The sequence below is a fragment of the Heterodontus francisci genome, chromosome 13, assembly GCF_036365525.1.
Source record: "Heterodontus francisci isolate sHetFra1 chromosome 13, sHetFra1.hap1, whole genome shotgun sequence".
Taxonomy (NCBI): domain Eukaryota; kingdom Metazoa; phylum Chordata; class Chondrichthyes; order Heterodontiformes; family Heterodontidae; genus Heterodontus; species Heterodontus francisci.
This window is the reverse complement of record NC_090383.1, coordinates 27,699,125-27,705,070: the sequence shown is the minus strand read 5'-3', so window position 1 is coordinate 27,705,070 and position 5,946 is coordinate 27,699,125. Positions and strand designations below refer to the sequence as shown.

At 46.0% G+C, this 5,946-nt stretch overlaps 1 pseudogene; it reads right to left on the bottom strand.

The window, feature by feature from the left end:
* Nucleotides 1-277: 277 nt before the first annotated feature.
* LOC137376699 (RNA-binding motif protein, X chromosome-like) lies at nt 278-1,345 on the bottom strand (annotated as a pseudogene).
* Nucleotides 1,346-5,946: the final 4,601 nt, after the last annotated feature.

Genomic DNA, 5,946 nt, shown 5'->3' with positions numbered 1-5,946 from the left:
AGTTACTAGGGGACATAGGTTTAAGGTGTGAGTGGCAAAGTTTAGAGGGGATGTGCAAGGCAAGCTCTTTACACAGAGGGTGGTGAATGCCTGGAACTTGCTGCCGGGGGAGGTGGTGGAAGCAGGTACAATAGCGACGTTTAAGAGGCATCTTGACAAATACATGAATAGGATGGGAATAGAGGGATATGGTCCCCAGAAGTGCAGAAGGTTTTAGTTTAGGCAGGCATCAAGATTGGCACAGGCCTGGAGGGCCGAATGGCCTGTTCTTTGTTCTTTATCTGCTTCGGCCACTGCCCCTGTCATAGCAGTTTCCCCCTTCCCTGATCCACGATTTCCTCCACACCTCGAGCTGTTGTATGAGTTGTGTGGAGGTAGCCTCTTTTCATTGGAAGAGCTGAACCTCTATCTTGCCTACCAACACAATGATTACGGCTACTTGAGTAAGTATTACTTCTGTAGTTATCACAGCCTCCAGTACATCCATCTTGATCGCTGTATCCTCGAGGTCCATAATCATCATGTCCAGAGTGAGAATAGTCACAAGAACTGTAGGAGTCCCTTGGTGGTGGACCATAATCTCTTGTATCTCTAGAACTTGGAATAACTGTCGGAATAACTGTCTCTGCTGTTGTAGCAATCCTCTCTTGACATATAATCATCTCTTCTGGATGGTATCATATCTCTGCGAGATGGAGGTGAACCATAACTGTCCCTTTCATCTGAGGGAGGTCCTTTTGAGCCACTTCCTCTTCCTCCCATTTCTCCACTTCACATTGCCCCCGAAGGAATGGGCCTTTTAGCTGGTGGTACATTCTTCTTAAGGTAGCACTGTTCTATCTCCTCAATCCATTCACTATCCTCACCTTTTTGAGGTGGACATCTCATTCCTCCTCGAATTCCCCTAGGAGGACCACGGCTTCTTGGGGGTGGGGGGTGGTCCACGTCATCCGCTATTTTCAAATGTTGGTCTATTAGCTTGATCTACTTTAAAGGGCTTTCCATCCAAAGGCTTCCCATTCATATCCTTGGTTGCATCCCTCGCATCTCCTGGACTTTCAAAAGAGACAAAAGCAAAACCCTTCAACTTACTTGTTTCACGATCTTTCATCAGCAGAACTTCTATTATTCTTCCATATTTGCCAAACACTGCTTCAAGTGCCTTTTCACTTGTTTCAGTATTCAGACCACTAATAAAGTGTTTTCCAGGATGATCTGCTTCCACCCTGCATAACAGCTGTGAGGCTAAACAAGCTTTCTGACTGAGTAGTGAACAGGCTTGGTTCTTTATAACATATAGGGTTTCCAGAATGGTGTTATTCCTGTTTGTTATGGTTGTTTGCATTTATCCTACAACCTTCAATTGAATCCCCCCCAGCCCGTATAATTTTTTGTTCGTTTTCCTAAGCCTTTCCTTCCTCAGCCATGGCGTTTTATCAGATAGGACAGAAACTGCTGCTCCTGTATCTAACTTGAAGTTGGTTTTATTTTTTCCCCTAAAATTTTTGCTTCCCAGCAATCTTTGTTTTTCTCTTGCACTTGCCCAAGGAAGGGAGTATTGATTATTTGTTTCTCATTTATTTCATCTAATTTTTTGCTAGTCTGAAGCTTTTGTCTCCTGCTGCGACAGACCTGCTGAAAGTTCCCCCTTTTCTTGCACCAGAAACATTCAGCTTCCCGGGTACCTACTGCAATTCAGTGTTGCTGCCTGTAGATGTCTTTCCCGCCTCTCGGGCTTTCTGGCACCAATATTCTCTGTCTTCTCCACAGACTCAACTGATTTTAGAATTTTTGAGGTTGGACTCCCCCAATCCTCCAAACTAGTAGTCAATTAAATTTTCGGGCCTCTGCCTGCCTGCTCAACAGCATGGCTTTTTGCAAAGTCAAATCTTCTTTCGCCTGAAACTGGTCTGAAAGCGCTTCATCTATGATCCTGACTACTATTCTGTTCCGAATCAGTTCTTCTCGCAAGCTCCCGTAGTTGCAATCCTCAACTATTTTACATAGATCATTAATGAATGAATTGATACTTTCACCATCTTTTTAGGTGCGTTTGTTGAATTTCACCCTTTCCATGATAACATTCTTTCTGATCTTAAAGTATCCTTACAAGGCTTTTATTACTTCGCCATACAGGGTTTCCTTTTCATCGAGCCTCAGGGTGGTTAAAATGTCATCTGGATTGTCTCCCACGGTGTACACTAAAACACTGACCTGTTCCCTGTCTGGTTGTGCCGCTAGACCCAATGCAGACCGGTACCTGTCGAATCTTCGAATCTACCTCGGCCATGCCTCGCCCTGGTTGGGCCCCGCCGCTCACTCGAAGCTCTCCGGTAAGGGTATCGATTTCTCCATGCTTCGCTCTGATGTTTTCTATGTCTTCACCCTGCAAAAGTTGTTTTTATCGCTGCCACCATATACTATATTAGTTAGTGTGCTGTGAATATTAAATGAGGATAGCAGACTTTGGGTCAAAGTAACAGGAGTTTATTTACAGGGGTCTTACCTCTAAGCCCATGATGGTCTTTTTTTTTGTAATTGTCTGAGTGCAAATACCATATCTGTGGTGCCTCTGTTTGCTCTGAAACCACACTGGCTCTCTGGCAGGTTTTCTTCTGCAATGGTAGGCACAACCCTGTTCAGAAGTATTCTAGCCAGGAACTTTCCAGCAATAAAAAGGACGGTGATCCCACGGTAGTTGGAGCAGTCTGATTTTTCTCCTTTGTTTTTGTACAAAGTGATGATAACGACATTACAAAGATCCCATGGAATCCCGCCCCGTTCCCAGCAGGCCATGAAAAACCCATGGAGCTTGGTGTATAGGCTCTGACCAGTGATCCAGGACTGATTCCTTGTCGGTGTGTAGTGTCTTGCCATCGGTGCTCCTCAGGGGGCTTTGGGTCTGATATGCTGGTCCATAGACAGATTTTGGTGCTTCATGGAAACTTCTTATGTCGCCAGTATCAGCGTACAGTTGAGTTTTTTCCACAAGTGCAATCCACCAGTCATTTTGGATGTTCCTCAGTTTACATTGAAGGGTGCTGCATGCTTGACGATAGACTGTCTTTTTCACTAGGCTGGCCAAATCAGCCAGGTGAACCTGATGAGCTGACCTTTTTATTTTTAGCAAAACTTGAATTTCCTTGTCATTTTCATCAAATCAGTCCATATTCTTCTTGGTGCTGCGTCCAATGACCTTGTTGGAAGTATCCAGTAGCTTTGATGTGTTCCCAGAGATCTTGTGGAGTGGAATCAGCAGTGAGATCAGGATGTTTCAGTCTAGTCTGTAAGGTAACTTGATATCTATCTCTGTAAGATGGGGTTTGCAGATTGCTTACTCGAAATTTCTTTGATGGGTTTTCTCTAGGCCTGTTCTTGGGTTTAGGCTTGAAGTTTTTTTTTTTTATTTCCAAAATATACTTTATTCATAAAAATCTGTAAAAATTACATTGCCAAACAGTTTCCAAACAGCACCAAAAAATACAAACATTGCAAGGGAGATCAGTTTCCTTCAATACTGTCATGAGTTTCTTCCCAACCCTTCCGTTTCTCAATTGTCCTGTCAATTACAGTTTTACATTTACAGCAATTCAGAATATTAACGATACAGTTCGAGGGGTTTCCCATGGATCCAGCCCCTCAGTCCAGCTTGGTGGGGGAACCTTACACTGTGGTCTTTCCCCATTGAGCCTTTGCTGCGGCTGCCCCAAGCTTTAGTGCGTCCCTCAGCACGTAGTCCTGGACCTTGGAATGTGCCAGTCTGCAACATTCGGCGGTGGACAACTCTTTGCGCTGGAAGACCAGCAAGTTTCGGGCAGACCAAAGGGCGTCTTTCACCGAATTGATAGTCCTCCAGCAGCAGTTGATGTTTGTCTCGGTGTGCGTCCCTGGGAACAGCCCGTAGAGCACAGACTTAGGCTTGAAGTGGAAGTTCAGCGTTGAATGAACGAGCCGGTGGTCTTTATGACAGTCAGCACTGGGCATGACTCTAGTATGCAGGACATCCTTTAGGTCAGACTGGCACACCAAGATGTAATCTATCAGGTGCAGTGTTTAGAGCGAGGATGCATCCATGTGGTCTTGAAGCAATCTTTTTGTTGAAAGAAGGTGTTGGTTATGGACAACTGCTTTTCTGCACAGAATTCCAAAAGTAAATGTCCGTTTTCATTACAGTTTCCAACTCCGTGCTTTCCGAGCATTCCCTTCCATGCCAGGCTGTCACGGCCCACTCTGGCATTGAAATCGCCAAGGACAACAATTTTGTCCTTGTGAGGGGCATTATGGATGAGTTCACAGAGAGCCATGTCGAACTCATCTTTGTCAGCTGGGTTAGCCTTCAGGGTTGGAGCATAAATGCTGATGAGGGTTGCATGCTGCTGGTCTTGGAGGGGCAGTTGCAGGGACATGATGCATTCAGAATGGCTGATTGGCAGGCGTGAAAGTTTAGTGACTGTGGCCTTCTTCACCATGAAGCCGACACCAAAGTGGTGTTGTTCACCTTGAGGTCTACATGACCAATAGAGGGTGTAGCCAGAAATAAAAACAAGAAATGCTGGAACCACTCAGCAGGTCTGGCAGCACCTGTGGAAAGAGAAGCAGAGTTAACGTTTCGGGTCAGTGACCCTTGTTGTGTTCTGTTAGGCTGCCTTGCTTTGAGAAGCAGACCTCACTCAGGGCTGCTATATCAATGTCCAGTCTGGCTAGCTCATGGGCTACCAGGGCTGAGTGACGTTGGGGCGGCTGTTGTCACCATTTCGAGCATTGTTCTCATGTTCCAGCAGGCGAGTTTCAGAATTTTTCTTCTTTTCCCACCTTTTGAAGTGAGGTTAGGAGTTCGCATTTCCTTCTCTGTCGTAGTTTGACCACATTAAGAGATGCCCATTGACCGCGGCAAGTCAACTGGGCGGTAGGGAGCTGAGCATTTGTTCAGGCCACCTTTTCTAGGCACCAATCCAATTTTGGAGCAAGCAATGCTGTCCTTCAAAAAGGCTGCTTGGTCACTTAGGGTGCTACTGGGTGATGATGTCGTCTCTCGGTCATCATCAAAATGAACAATATCCTGAGCCGCCTGCATGTAGGATTGAAACTACGGCAGCCAGTGCCATCTTGCACCTGCCGTTTTTGCCCCTTTCCCGTCGCTACAGGACTTAATTGTTGAATTATAGTTGGGGTGGAAGATTTCCTTCCTGCCTGCGCAGTGGTGCTTTAAGGTGGAGTACAGTTTGCGCTGACTGACCCCACCCTTTAAGCCTGGAGCTCATCTGTCATGGCCCAGTGAACTGGAACAGTGGCAGCGAGGTCGCCAAGCCAGAGGTCTGGATTCAGAGTTTCCCTCTCCTAGGTGGGTTGCCAACTAAAGCTTGAAGGGACCCTCCTTCTCTTGCTATTTTATCCATAGCTGGGGTACCAACAATCGTAGTCCATGCAATATGGTGTGGTACACCTTTGGTCCAGAACGTGATGGTTTTTGCACTCAGACAATTACAAGAAAAGTGGCGTGAGCAAAACAAAGGCCTATACGTCTCCTCACCAAGGCATTTGACACTGTGAGCAGAGATGGACTTGGGAAAATCCTTGAAAAACTTGGATGCCCACCCAGGTTCCCAGCCATGGTGAAGCAGTTTCATGAAAATCAGTACAGACAAGTCAAGCAAAATAGAGACCTCTCAAGTCCCTTCTGAATCTCCAATGGCGTGAAGCAGGGATGTGTGCTGACCCCGACCGTATAAACCATCATTTTCAGCATGATGCTGCAGCAGGCAACGGAAGATCTTAAGGAGGGAATTTATGTACGCTTCTGGACTGAGGGAGGCCTTTTCAACCTCAGGCATCTTCAGGCTCACACAAAGACACAAGAAAAACTCATCCATGATCTTCTTTTCGCCGATGACTGTGCTCTCATGGCCCACAGTCAGTCAGACCTGCAACGTGTAACAACACATTTTT